This window comes from Lathamus discolor, chromosome 6 (genome assembly GCF_037157495.1).
Source record: "Lathamus discolor isolate bLatDis1 chromosome 6, bLatDis1.hap1, whole genome shotgun sequence".
NCBI lineage: Eukaryota > Metazoa > Chordata > Aves > Psittaciformes > Psittacidae > Lathamus > Lathamus discolor.
This window is the reverse complement of record NC_088889.1, coordinates 92175876-92190962: the sequence shown is the minus strand read 5'-3', so window position 1 is coordinate 92190962 and position 15087 is coordinate 92175876. Positions and strand designations below refer to the sequence as shown.

General features: G+C 48.8%; 1 long non-coding RNA gene across 1 annotated transcript; it reads left to right on the top strand.

Annotated features, from left to right (window-relative positions):
- The first annotated feature begins 7410 nt into the window (after window positions 1–7410).
- On the top strand, window positions 7411–10200 carry LOC136017058 (uncharacterized). Its single transcript, XR_010613816.1, has 2 exons — window positions 7411–9368; window positions 9775–10200. It is a non-coding gene; the product is annotated as an uncharacterized LOC136017058 (long non-coding RNA).
- Window positions 10201–15087: the final 4887 nt, after the last annotated feature.

Below are 15087 nucleotides of genomic sequence, written 5' to 3'. Positions count from 1 at the left end.
GCCAGGTCTCAAAAATAGCGCTGTCATGTACTTTCATGTAGAACAACATATTGTCATCATTTCTCTGATATTACTAGATGGAATAACTTTAAGTGAGATAAGGTGACATTTGCATGGCACTTTGGAATGCATTTCATTGCAGTGTGTGTAGGACACGCAGTGTTCTTTCTGGAGCAGGCTATAACAGCACACCCAGTTCTACTTTCAGAAATCACTGGAAAATGCTTATTTTTCCAAAAACATTACGTAACATCCATCTGGGACATATGTGTCAGTGCTGAGATGTAACCGAGACACAGTCAGCATTAGTATTGTACATATGTAGCCTTAGTTACCTTTGCTGCATGGAAATATGTAAGTTAGACTATTTTTAAAATCTAGTTATTTCTTTTTTTTTTTTTTTTTTTTGCTTATATCAACTTAAATCTCCTTCATATTTGCAAACATGTTCAGACAGCTCCTTCAGCATTGAAAGAAACCAAAACCTGTTACAACAAACCTTTAAAAGCATCTCCACGGCAGTGAGGACTCTTTAAGTCATCTCAGCTGGACCTCAGGTAGGAGATCTACTTTTAGACTAGTCCAGGTTCCCCTAGGCGTGCAGCCTAAATCAACCTTCTAGGTTCTCTGGAGTTGTTTGAGAGAAAGGGATCCATCCCAGCTGAGGTGGGATACTTGGCGTAGGCAAGCAGCCCTTTGTGGGTGTCTGTCTCCTCAGTCCACAAAGGGAACAGACTAGCTTAGGTGGCCTTCTTGAGTTTCTGGCAGATAAATGTAGGTGAAGTGCATCACATCCTGAATATATGCCAACACATTGTCTTGTTCTGAGTGGCTGCTAAAATCCTGCTTGTGCACCAAGTGTAGGAAGATATTTTGTGTAATCCACTTCACAGAGGTGCCCGTCCTTAAGAGCAGTGAGGTACATCCTCTTTTGCATATTCACCTCACTCCTTTGGACATGTACTTGGTGCAGTTTTTCCTATGGAGGTAGGCCCAGTGATTTCTAGAACAAGTGGCTGGCTGATCTCTTCTTGTCAAAGTCCCTATTGCTGCTTGCAAGGGATAAGCAGTGAGGAAGGAAGGAGGAAAAGTGGTGTGTAGCTTGGAGAAGGTACCTGTCTGTTGCAATATACCTGGCTCATGCTTGTGCTTTGTAAAACTGCGGCACCAAATCTGGCTGCCTACTGGGAAGATGCATGAGGAAAACTGATTTGGGATATTTCTTCTTACTAATGAGCATTTATGAGAAACAGCCCTTCAACATGTCAAAACCCCAGTTGTGATGAAGAAGGTGGAATATGTATTCTTGATTCTTGTGTCATTTTCTTTTCAAGTGTGATAGAGTGTAAAATGCTGAGCAGCTGATTACCAATGTAAAGGATGAAGGCAAGGAGGCAGCTTGCCTGGGAGGCAGCCTGCTTGGAATGGCGCTGCAGGTGGGAAGCTCTTCTGCCAGGAGTATGGAAGGAAGCCAGGGCATGGCTCCTGCCTCAGCAAATGGATGTGTAGTGTTGGCACTTCATCACTAGCCAAGCAGAGGCCATTTGAATTGTGAATAGTGTTTTCCCAACGCAAACAGGAATCAGCCTGGAGAAAAGTCTTTTGGCATGTAGGCGAAGTCAGACACTCTAGAAAAGTAAGTGTTGCCTTTGGATTGCCTTTGTTGCCTTGGAAAGTGGTGCTTTTCAAGAGCTGATACAGGCCTCTGGCACTGTACTGCTCTTGAGCACAAGCCGGATCGCCTTTTTATCCTAAGGGCAGGGATTAACCATTAACCATGCTTTATATATATGGATGTACCTTAAGAGGAAGAATATCTATTATAAATGTTGTTGGGGTTTTTTTTCTTCATCCCAAGATTTACAAATCTCATTTGAAATTTGTTTGATTTATCCCTCCGAATAGTGCTATAAATGCTGCATGAATTTGTTTTTGTGCTCTGTTTGAAATATATTTAGATGTACACGGTTGTGCTCATACATCACATTCCTATTAATGAGCACAGTGTAATTGTTGGTTGTATTGACTTTTGTTTCTGTGGATGTTTTTAAAAGATACTTTAAGGGCTTTGCTGGAGTTTGCATGTGCTTTGGAAATTAAATTTAGTCTGTGATTTTATTACCCTTTTTATTTAATTTATCTTAACTGTTGCTTTCAAGCTGTGAAACAGCTGTTGACTTTGAAAAAACATTGTTCAATTTGAAAGGAGCATTTTAAAGCTTAATGTAATGGCTGTAAGTAATCACTGCAGCAATTATATTCTCTGGTGTTGTGCGTCACTATAATAATATTGGAGGTTGTGAGAAAATGCAGGAAACGAGCTCAGAGTTCCCAGTGCTGCCTGGGACGCCCAGCGTGGGTTCTGTGCGGAGCCCGGGGTCAGTGCCTCCCTGCGCCCCGTGCTGTGCCTGCGTGCCGCGGCTGGGCAGGGGCTGCTCTCGCTCCACCGGGGCAGGTCGTAGCTGGCCGCTGCGGCAGTGCGGGGGCTCCTCCACCTGACTGGTTCCGACATGCTCCACTTGGCATGGGGTGGAACCTCGGTGTTGACTCCTTGAGCGGCTGCCCTACACCTCGTATGGTGCCGCTGGGGGCAGAGCTCCCCACAGAGCACACGCACAGTCTGGCCAGGGCGGCAGAGCGAGGCGTCCTGTGAAGCCAGGTCATGCTCTGGAAATGAGCAGCTGCTTGCCACGGTGAGGAGAATTAATAGAAGTGGGTGGGTTTTCATCCACGTTCTGAGCAGGAGCATCCTCCCTTTGAGCAAATATCCAGTTCAAGCAGGCTGGAGCTCTTGGGGAAGAGAACTTTCTGGGTCACTGCAGTGAAGATCAGAGAAGCAGCGTGCACTCGGGATCCCTGCCTGTTGTAGCAATGAAAATGCTGTGCAGCTTCCTCTGCCCCGGAGATTCTCTCCATTATGACTTTAGAAGGAATGTGACACTCGTCATCATGGGAGTGAGCTACATTTCAAAGTGACTGGCTCTGCTTTACACAGCTCCTGGTAGGACACAGCGGGCTGTATTGCTCTATAAAAGTGCTCACCAGCTCACACAACTGTGCAGGACCAAGCCCCTCTCTCGGCTTTTGCCAGTGTGTGTTGCCCAGCAGGACCAGGTCACCCACGAAACTACACCTTCAGCTCCTGTTAACAGGAATTGTTAACACGTTGCTTTGTGAAGCAATAATGTGGCTGGGGAAGGCCCAGTAGGAAGCTTAGCTTCAGCAATGTACTAAGCCTTCCCCGAATTTACTTTGTAGTAAAATCCCTCAGAACAGGATCTAAAGCCAGCAAGATCTGAGCCAATTCAATGTAGTGACAATAAGAGGAAGGGCAAGTGTGCAGGGAGAGCTGAGTGCACGGTACAAATGGGAGACCAGGCTTATTACTACTGAGGCAAAATTGCTCAACGGTTTGGTTGCCGTGGTTATAAAGGAAGGATAGATGATGCATTTGGAAGTGGGTTTTGTGATGGCACTTCTCATGGGTGGCAGTCCTGGTGCTGCGAAGGAGACGATCCTTTATTAAGACAGTCCTGCTTTGGCATGGTAATGCTCAGCGAGCGTGGCCTGCACTTTACCTTAAAAGATAAAGTAAGATTAACAGGAGAGTGAAATCATACTGTGTGCGTCTGGGTGTGCAGTGTGTCTGTAGGACATCTGCAGCAAACGAACTTTGATGTAGCTCCCTGCTTCACCTGTGCGCAGTGCACGGGATCTAGGTGTGCTACGAAGCTCAGGGTGTCCCTTCCGGATCAGAGTGGTGGCAGCTGGGCAGGTGAGCATGGATTTGGCACAAAGGGATAGAGACAAAATCCTCATTGTGACAAAGGCAATGTGACATGTGGATTGCATTGAATACATATATGTATGTATAAATTAGGCATTCAAAGAAGGTAGCTGCTGGGATGGAGACAGACGTGGAACAGTGTGTTCTGGAAAGTTAAAAGCTTAGCCAGCATCCCAAGGTATTTTTTAATGTAGCAGAATGAAATTCCTTTGGGTGCAGCAAATGAGACACATAAAGTGTAATGCCCTGTGAAATCACAAAGAGCCACTTTCAACAGATGGAAAAAACAACTTTAATACAAAACAAAAAATTGATAGACTCTGCCTTTGATAATCCAAATACGAGGTTACACTTTTACAGTATCCATTACTGTCTATAAAGTATATTTTGGTTGTTAAATGCGCTTGCTGGTTTGTCTCTATATAGAATTTAAAGTAATGAATCCTATATTCTTCTGTCTTCTTCACTCTAAGAAATTAAAGGCTGTGACGAATGGCTCCCCAGCTACACATGCGATTTCCCTCTGCTCTGTACTGCACCTGCGCTACTGCTCTCAGTGGGGAACCAAACCCGTTGTGCTGGAGCTGCATGTAGGAGTTCCTGCAGGAGGGACACAGCTGAACAGCCCATTGCCCAGCAGAGCCAGGGGCTTTCCTGTGCCCTCAGAGAAGGAGCACCACCATGCCCATGGGATGAGAGTGCTCACTCTCCCCTCCCACCTGCCTGAGGCAGCTTCTCTCCCAGCTGTTCCGTGCTGCTCTCTGCGGCTGCAGGCAGGAATTCGTGGGGATGTTTGGCTGAGTATGCCCAAGATATGTCAAAGCTGGCACTTGGGAAAATTCCCTGGACACCATTCCTTGTAACTTAGCCAGGGAAAACCTGGAGACAGCACGGGGTGGGGGAGGAATCGGTGTCTTGTTCTTTTAGGAATGCGTGAAGTCAGTAGCACCTGAGTAAATGTGACACGCTGAAGACTTAGGACTCCTGTAGAGAAAGAGATGTCTCACAGATCTCTGGGAGCAATCTTGTGCCAGGATGCTGTAGGTGCTAAAAGTTTCAAAAAATGGAAGCGTAAGATTTGGAAGAAAAACCCATCTGTGAACATCACATCCCAAGCAGTCACTGCCCTCTGGCTCGGGAAGCTTCTGAAGTGCAGCACTGGAGGCTGGCCTGTGCCTACCTGCTCTAAGTGCTGTGTTTTTCTCTAGCCGTTCTTCTGTCATTGCCAACAGCAGGATATTGGGCTGAATGGGCTTTAGATTGGAACTTGAGGTTAGACTGGTGTTGCCAGCAGTGGAAGTCAGATCTAAAGACAGGAGACAAGTGCCTTGCTGTGTGTATGTCAGATCCCACCGGACTTGGGTAGGAGAGCTGCTCATCTTGTGATGTTTTTCTGGTTGTTTGGGGTGGAGGAAGAAAAGGGAGGAAGAGGTTCAGTCAGCATCTGGGATCCATTCTGAGCTCTCTGCGAGGCACTGAGGACCAGGGAATATTTAAGGAGGCTTCTGTGCGGTGGATGGTGATTTGAGTCTTTGGTGAGGGATCCTCATGCCTATGCAAGGGGATGCTAGCACGAAAGTGGTCAGAGCTTGTGGTCTTTCTAGATGGAAATTTTGACATGCTGGCTCTACTCTCCAGCATTCCCATTCCTTTGCACACTTGGTTGCTCACTGTGTAGCACGAGTCGTGGGGGTAAGTTCTGGGCTTCCTCTCACTCCATGGCTGTGTTGCTCTCAGGATGGAGCCAGCTCCCCAGCTTTTCCTCTGCAGGAATCTTCCCATTTACATGCCTCAGAAATAATTCTTGTGAATTTAATTCATCACAGTTTACATGGTAATAACCCTTGGAAGATTTTGTATGGGTAAATAATGCGTATCCCCTGCTGGGGGGGGTCTGCTGGTTCCAACATTCAATTACTGCGTAAGCTACTTCCCATTAAATGATCAGAGAGCGAGATCAAAGGGAGCTAACAGCAGTGGGAATAATTAGCAGCTATGTTGTGTTTGGGGCAGGGACGAACCTTCTCAGTGCTCCAGCAGTCCCTGCATTAAGGGGAATGCAGGTTTTGGTGCTGCCAAGCAAGTGCCGCGGGGGGGTGGTCCATTTGGCAGCATGGTGCTGTGACAGGGACATGGCCATTCTCCATACGAGGAGCCTTAATCCACGTGAATGAGGCTTCTCAGCCCCTGGTACCTGCCTGGGGCCAGGCCCCTTCCTCAGGCAGGTCTGGCTGTGAGCTGTGTTGCAAGGGGGCCTGCGAATACCCAGCTGCAGGATTCTGTTCAGTCCCCCTTCTCCTGTCAGGCAGGCTCAGAGTGGCTCTGCTTGGTCCCGAGGACATCACTTTCATGTGAGACGGTGAGGAGTGTCCTTGTCACACAGCACCTCTGACACGAGAGAGGCTGGAGACGCTTGCCCAGGGCTGCGCAGCGTCTGCAGCAGAGTTGGGGTGTCTGTGGCTGGGAGTTATCGGCGCCGTGCTCCCCGCTGCAGCCAGCCGGGCCCCTCTGCTGAGCAGTGGCCCAGGAGCCACCGCCAGGGCAGCCCAGTGGGGGCACAGTGCATGGGGAGAGCTGCTCCGAGATGGGGTGACGTCTGACTGGGACGCATTTGCACAGGAGCCCGCTCCAGCCTCTGCACTGGGATTACCCTGAACACCAGTGCATTTGTCCCAATTTATAGTTCCTTTTCCTCCCTTGTCTTTGCTGGTTTTGTTTTTATTTAATGTTGTATTCTCTGTTGTAATTACTTCTCTGATCTGTAACGTTGCCACCTGCCCGACTCCCCCAGCTCCAGGCTGCCTTCAGCACCAGTGCTGTAAACAAGTCTTGGTGTCTCTCAGCAGCAAGGTTCTTGCCGAAATAACTCCCTAAATAAATAAAGGGCAAATTGGATATTGGAAAAGAACTTGAAGTAACATCTGAATTCCTAGGGAACTACATCTTACATCTCTGTTAGGGACAAATGGGTTCAACATAAGTAATAATCCTCTGGAATGAAAAATAGAGAAACACTCTTCATCAGCCTCTATGGGCTGGAATGAGAATAGGCTTTGGTAATAAATAAAAGGAAAATGCAAAGATGTCTCTGGGTGGTAGATGGGAGCAAAAGATTTAAATGTTGTTGACCTGTAAACACATGATCTCTGAAATGGGCTGCAGTTTGCCTCCAGACAGCTGCTTTGGACATGCTGGGTCTAGCGCTTTCCTCCTGTGTAATGGGCAGAAGCTAAAAGCCCATTTCTGAGACAGCGTGACTGGTGGGCCTTTGTGGCACATGCTGGACCATGACCTTCCCTGATGTAGCTGTGCCCTTCAAACACAGCCTTGCTGTGCTGATTTCCAGCTCTTTAATGAAACATAACTAGTTGAAGTTCTCTCAGTGCCTTTCTTTCTGGCCTCCCCTGTACTGATGTAATGCTAAAATCCTCCCTTGTTCTAGCTTTGAGGTGATCTATTAATGCTTGGATTTTGATGGCTCTGTCCCTGTTGTTTGATACCCCTTCTTGACACCTGCTTCAGGAGTTCATGACTGGACAAGCCCAGCACAGTGCGTGTGCTGGCTCCTGGCATTCTTCCTCTCCTGTGCAGCACATGCCCATCCTTTTTGTTCTGGGGCAGCATATTCGTCTCACAGTGACTGCTTTGTCACCGGATGCTTTGCTTCCTGAATTATGAAGTCTTCTGCTGAAGTAGGAGGTGCCAGTGTTTCAAGCCCATGCCTGTGGTGTGGGTGTGATGGCATGTGCCATCAGGGAATCCCCTGCATCAGAATGTGACACAGGGAGGATGGATTTTGCTACCCTTCATCTCCTTCCATCTGCTTGCTCCTGGAGTTACAGGCAGTGGGTACAGCTACTCCCTACTCCTACAACTTCCTTTGTGCCTCCTGGCTGCATGTTTTACCTAGAGAAAAGCTGGTTCTTGCTCCTATGAGCCTGAGCTAAAGACTAGGGCGTTTAGTGCCATAGAAAAAGCCCTTCCTTTTCAGAAGCACTGTATCTTCCCCAAATGAAGTTCGTGATGTGCCTGTTCATGAAAACCAGTTCAAATCACGCCCTGCCTCGCAGGGTTGTGCTCTGGTAATGATTTAATAGCAGCAGCAGCTCCTGAAGAGGGCAGCATGGGTTAGCTGATGCTCCTGCACGTGGAATTACACTTGATATTCCAGCCATGTCTGAGGCAGAGCCAGTGAAATGTAAAAGAGCATTGAAGGAATTGGTAGTAAAACTCTTGGCGCTGTGATAAGATGCCTGGGCTGAGCAGACAGAGTTATCCTCGCTCCTGTTACTACGGGAGAGGATGCCTCTCCCCAGCAGTTGTGCTGCCTGCCGCAGGCTGACGTGAGCGGCCCGGCGCCTGCGGGAGGGCACAGCCCTGGAGGAGCAATGCAGGCAACCCCGGCTGCTCCCCTCGCTTTAAAGACTGACCCCACGTATTGCATGGGTATGAGGCACCAGAGCTGTGGGCAGGCGGTTGCTGAGCGTTGCATGCTTGTGTTGCACTCGGCTCTGGAGGGTAGCCAAAATAACCAAACGGGAACACAGGTTTCCTGCGCCAAGGAGAGCTTGGTGGGCTCTGAGGGCAGTTTTTCACTGAGAGGAATACCTAAGGGAAGACGACTGGCTTAGTTAATGAATCCTGGGGCTTTGGTGCCCAGGTGTCCTACAGGTGATGAACAAACTGCTTTGTGTCTTGAAGCAGAAACCAGGATGGCCTTAAGCACACAAGCCTGGAAAATCACGTGGAAGTACTTGTGACATCCACATTAATACCAGAGGAACTAATCAGGATGGATGCTAGTGGGAGTGATCCAGTGGATAGCGTAGTGATTAGATTATTACAATAATGAGTTTTCCAGGGAGGATGATGATAGGCGATTTATATATGGTGCAGGTGTTTCTTCTGTGCATCCAGGTGATAAGCAGCTCTGGCACTTCGCTACAAGAAGTGTGGACTTATTCCTTATTCCTGGAGTCGCTCAGAATGTGGCTCTCTTCTAGCTAGTTAGTTGCCTAAAAAGATCCTGGTCAGGAGGAGAGGGAGGGCTGAGTGGACGGAAAGGATGCTGGTGTTCCATTGCTTAACTGCTTGGAGAGCGCTGTTGTGACCCTAGTCCTGAGGTGTTTTCTGGCCTCGCTGGGAAAAATGAGGAGAACTCTGGAGATGTGATGCAGGGACAGTTCTACAAGCACCGAAGTATTTACAGGCAGTAAAGCGATGAAGGTCTGACTGTTGTGTTATCACAAACTCTTCTGTGAGGGGATGGGATGGGTGAGACTCTGCACTGGTTGTACTTCCTATTTCAGGGAATTCAAAGCAATCCATGTTAAAGTGTTGGTTTGGAAGCGTGTGTAACCCTAGGCACATACGCCTCTGCTTAATGTGTTCCGAGTGTTACACCAGAGAGCACTGTTACGTGCTGGTTAGGTACGCAAACATGTTCTTATGAACAGTGCCCCCGTCGGTACTTGTGGTTTATTTTAAGCCACGTCAGGAAGGGCAGCCGGTAAGGCGCATTGGAGCGAGGCTGCGCTGCCCCTTGACTGCTGAAATACCCCAGTCTCTCGCGGATTCCCAGGTGATTGTCATCTCTGCGTGCAGCTCAGAGGGTCTCCTGGCCAGGTCCGGGCTGGGAGGGAGTGCAGGCCAGAGCTGGTTACTCATTACCTGCAGTCTGAGCTTACTGTGCTTGATGCTTGACTTGATGTACTCTTGAAACTGCGGTGAGACCGCCGGTGTCCCGCTGACAGCAGAAGTCAGGCTGGGAAGTAGCCTCGTGCCCCAGGAGAGCTTCTGTGAGGTGGTGGCTCCCGCTGTGCCAGCAGGGCCTTCTGAACAGGCAGCGCTTGGCCTTGATGGGCTGAGGGCTGGGTACTGCCTTGTCTTTGCTTAACCTCCACCCTAGTGTGTTCTGATCTGTACTGCTGTACTGAAGAATGAGATGCCTGATTCAGTTCCAGATTAACTTGGTCTCTCCTTCACAGTGTAGATTTACCGAGGATCTCTGCTGGGGAAATCAAATGGAATGCTATCCTGCTCTCATCACCAGCTAAATATCAAGACGCTGCATTCAGCTCATTTGTTTTGGAAGTGAAACAGGAATACATGGACACTGCTGAGGCCTATTCATGGTGCTGGGCTGGCTCCACAGTGAGCAATCCCGCAGCCAGGAGTGGAGGCAGTGACTTCCGCCAGTGGCGAATTCACCTCCCTGCAGCTGCTGGTTCTGTGCTCTGCACTGGTCAGATGAGGTTGAGCCTTTGCTGGGGCATGCAGCAAACTGGCTGATTTTGTTCAGCCCTGGATCAAGGGAGCAGCAGAGCTGCCTGGGAGCTGGAACTGGAGAGTTCAGTAATTTTGCCCCCAGAGCCCTGTTAACCATCGAGCGGATAAAGTGATCTGTAAAGCAAGCTCTTGTCATGTTTGTCTTCTGTGCTGTCAGTTTATCGGGCATGGGTGTTGCAGAGTGCTCATGCAGGAGTAAGTTACACTTGGCTCTCCCTGATTTGTGCTCCTGGGATGAAGTGACAGTATAGCACAGCTGGACTAACTGTGGCACTGAGAGTCTCTAGCTTGGTAGTGTAAAGAAAGGGTATGTACAGTGATGGTCTTAAAAGCAGTTGAGAAGGGGGTGGTGGATACCGAGAACACAAGGGTGTCCACTGGGGTTGCCAAGAGCTATGCAGAGCTCTGCCTTTGGAGGCCAACAAAGGGATTCCCGCTTGCCAGAGAGGAGTTTTTTCCTTGGTCAGGACCTCTATAGTGTTCTCAGTCCACTTTTCTGCATGGGTTCACATTTCCTTCCAGATAGCTGGCTGCATCCAGAGCCTTTGGGAGCTATTTTTGTAGCCCCTTTGCATAGCAGGGCTCAGCCTCTGAATTACCAGCAACTGCCTGAGGCACCATGGGCTGAGGGAGGAGGAGGAGAGGTTCTGCAGCCAGCAGAGCAGGTCAGGACTGCACGAGCAAGGCGACCACATGCACCTTCTAAGAGGCAGAGATAAGAAAGGCCATGGCTGGGATCAGGATGCCTGTGTAAGGCTGGGAAGCAAGATGAGACCATGTGAACAGCCAATGTCTTTCCTATGTGTAACTGGCTTGTGGCTCCGGAGAGCCTCATCTCTTCCCTGACTGTTGATGCTCTTGTCTGCCCTCGCCTCCCCATCCTTGCATCTGCCCTTGCTGGCCTCCTGCTTTGGTTCTCTTTTTCAGCTAATCACTCTCTGCCTTCTGCCTCTTGATCCTGCCATGTAAAACACTGGCTGTACATAATAAAATCAATGAAATTTCTACTCAGACATGACGTGTCAGCCCAACCAGTGGAGTCTGAGCAGGGCAAAGGCAGCCTGTAATGAACACCTCCTGTGGAGGAGCAGGAAGGTTGTCTCACTGCAGAGGCACAAGGGCAGGTCCTACCCAGACAGGCTGGCTCCCAGGTGCTTGGCTTGCAGGAGGCAGAGTTTTGTTGTTTGCATATCTTTCTTTGTCAGGAGGTGCAGGATAACAACTTCAGCTTGGTGTCAGCCGGCTGCTTTAAGCCAGGCTACACTGCAGGCTGCTTCCATGTGTCCTTGGGAAGAGGCCGAGTCCAGCAGCTTGAGCCCTCCATTTTCAGAATCATGCTAACCTTGTCCTATATGCTCCAGGCAGACTCTTCCCAGTGCATACAGAGCCACAGTGCTACACGCTGCAGATAAAAGCACCCAGGGCCCTAGGTGCAGGAGTTGCTGAAACATGCCGTGGAGCTGAGTTCAGGGTCAGTGTCCACAATGTGGCATCTGGAGGCCCCAGGGCTCCATTTCCTAGCGCTGTTCTCCGTGTACAGAGACCAGAGCACACATTGCATCACCTTCCTGCTCTCGCTGAAGGATGTCACCTGGCACTGCGTGGCAAGTTTACCGGCAGGAGCTTGCTGGCCTTGGTGTGGACTGGCTGCCTCCCTCTTCTGTTAGCTGTAGACTTACAAAGAGGTGTTCATATTTTAAATATGGTGCAATGACATCAACAGTACTAATTCTTGCATGCATCAAAGCTTTGGAGATGAGCCATGGATCATGCATCTAAATGGCAAATGGTTATAATGGCCGCACACGTGAAACATCAAAGTCTGAGGAAATGTTGCTCTGTTATAAAAAATACATCAGAATGATCATTCCACTGCAAGCAAAGTGCAGAACTGGAGACGTGCATGGAACAAATGCAACACATTTCATACTCATTTGGGTGTTTCAAGTATGGGAAAAATTGATTCCACAGCTCCAATTGCCAGTCTACATCCAGTGAAGACTGTATTGAAATGATGAGATTTCACACGATATTAGGCTTAAGTTGACTCCTCCTTGTGAAAATATATTTATAATTAGGGCCTAGAAAAGCTTCTTGCTTTTTTGGGGTTTTAATTTTTTATGTGCTCCCTGGCAGAGAGAGCAGTGGCTGAGGTAGCATAAAGTTCTTAAACCCAAGGATCCCTTTGCTGAATTGAGTGGCTTGCTCGTAGATTTCAGGAGCTGCGCTGTTGTTTTCTTTGGAAAAGGCAGGAAGGCAGAGGCTGAGCCTGGGGACAGCTGCTGCAATGAGGAAAGGCAGAGCAGTCCCTACAACAGAACCTCTGAACTCAGCAGCTGAGATTCCCATTTACTCCACGCTGCTGTTGCTGTGCCCTCCTCATGGCTGTTGAGCTTGATCCATGCCGCGGCCCGGCGGCTGCGGTGCCAAGCCGGAGCCTCAGCCACGCGTCTGGAGGAAAGCAGAGCCCCTCAGGGAAGATTCAGAGAAGCCTAACTGGTGTGAAGATAGCGCTCCAAAACGTAGTTGGGGAAAACAAATATTGTTTTAACTCTATTAATAATTGATGTGTTGCCAGCAGAGATCCTCATAGCATTAAGGGAATTGAAAATTAAAGGCACAAAGACACTACTCTAAGAAAACATCTTGATAAATAATTAATACGACATAAGCTTACTGGAATCTGAAGAGTGTAGGTTTTATGCTTTCTAATACCACAGTTTCTTCCAGAATGAGAGCATGGTCATTTTCATTTGATGTTCACAAAAGCTCTCACTTGTTCGTGCTGCTAAGCTAAAATAATTTACTGGCTCCTCTTCCAGTTGCTTGTGCTGAGCCCCCAGGATCCAAAGCAGCATGTAAGTAAAGATCATGGCTTGCTTGATTCCAGAGGGAGAAAAGATTCATGATTATTTGGAAAACAGAAGAGAACGTCTGGTTCAGGGAAACTCCTGTTTGTCGGGGTCAAAGTGGATGAGAAGAAGAAACCCTGGCAGCGCCTGTTTAGCAGTAGGAAGTATAAATAGCTGGGAGAGGTGTTTTGGGATGCATAAAGCTACTGCTTTAGTTTGTGTGTCTCTAGAGAGATGCATTTTCAATGGTGAGGCCAATCTTGGGGACTACACTGAATAATTCAGTGGCTGGCACTTCCCCTGCGCATTCTATCTGTTGGGGATCTTAAGGACAAGAAATAGCTCAACCCAGCATTCCACAGAACACAGCCCATCAGTGAGACTAGAGAAAGGCTGCTGAGATGGCTGGAGTCTGGCTGATGCACAGCTGACATGGGCAGACATTGGCTCCAAAAGAGAACACCGAGCGCTGCATGAACTGACAGCTTCTGCCGTCTCTGAAACCTGTATCACTGAAGGGCGTCCGAGCTCTTTAAAGTCCCCGTGTATTCCAGTCCACTCTTCTCTTAGGCTGTTGTAGTGAAGTAGGGAGGAAGTCAGGCAGAGCCGCTGGCAGGCTTTTGGGTTTAAGAAACTGCACGAGAGCATCCACAGACTATATTTATTCAGTGCTTTAAATAAAGCAAAAGTGAATGCTGCTTCTTCATTACAAATATCTCCGTGCTTTACATGCAAAAGGTTTGTAGTGATTGATGGAATTCATAAACACCCTTTATTTACTACAACAAGGTTAATAATTAAGCAGAAGAAAAAATGTCCATGAATGCTGCTGTAAAGATAATTCTTGCCCTGGTTCCAGGCAAAAGCCCATGTAAATTAGTGATTGAGAACGTAAGGGTGATCCACTGGGGCTATAGAGGGGAGTTCATTTTATCTGTGCTTGATAAAGCAAATGCAGTGGTCAGACACCGGGCAGTGCAGAATTACCCAGGCTGCAGCTGGGTGTGTTCTGTCCCAGGTGGATGCTCCTCTCTCCATCCGCTGGGGCCCGCACTACGTTCACTGTATCTGCCCAGTGCTGCTCGCCACCTCGGCAGCGTCGGGCCCCCACTGAAGCTGAAATGTAAAGCATGTGGGCTGGCACCCACTGGGAAGGTGGGGCCTGGCATGACAGAGAAAGGGTTGTGGAACATCGCCCCTTGCCCACAGTCCAAAGAAGTGGATTCTCTTGGAGGAGAGCCTGTTGGTGTCAGCGTGTCATCTCCTGCACCACATTGCCATCCTTCTGCAGCAAGGCTCTGCTGGGGCGCGGCAGCGCTGCAGTGGGGCACCGGGAGCCCCAGGCAGGGGGTGAGGTGTGTGCGGCTGCCCCGGGGGCAGCTCTTCCTCTGAGCACTGTCAAGGCCGGAGCTGCTGCCCCGCAGGGAGAGGCTCCTGCAGCACTGGCCCTTCCCGCTGCTGCTGCCGTGCCTCGGTTCTGCAGCGTGTCCTTGCCTATGGCTCCCTGTGCTTCTGCTCCCACATTCTGCATCTTCCCTGCATTCCCCTCCCTGCATTCCTCCCCTCTCCCTGCTCTTGCCTGCCACTGCCCGCCCCATCTCCCAGCATTGCTTCCACAGTGTGCCTGCCTCTTTCTGCTTTGCTTTGCTGGAGCAGAGGGCTCCTACCCATCCTGCTGCTGGGTGGCAGGGTGACTTCTATGCCTGCCAGAGAGCCCTATTGTTATTTAAAGATGCTGACTCTAGGAGCCTCATCCCCATCAGGCAGAGCTGAGAGTGTCTGATTTAACAAAGCGGGGAAACAAGCCAGTCAGAGTTATCTTGATCTGAAGCATATTCTAGGAGTGATTAGCTGCCTAAACTTACACTGTAATTATCTGTGCTGAGTGGCTTCTGCACGTCATTGCCCATTTTTCTGAGTGTTTTTATTTAAGTTGATAATGGAAAATGAATAAAGCTTTGGTTCCACTCTGATTTTGACACTTGTGCAGAAAATATCTGAAGATGAACATTTTTGTGTTCACAATAGTTAGATTAATATTTAATTTGCTGGCATCCAACAAGCTGATTAGTTTTCCTCTGATATGGCTCAACTTTTTAATTACAGGAACTGGCTCCTCCTGGTTTGTGCCTGGGGTAAGAAGCTCAGGGACCATCCTGA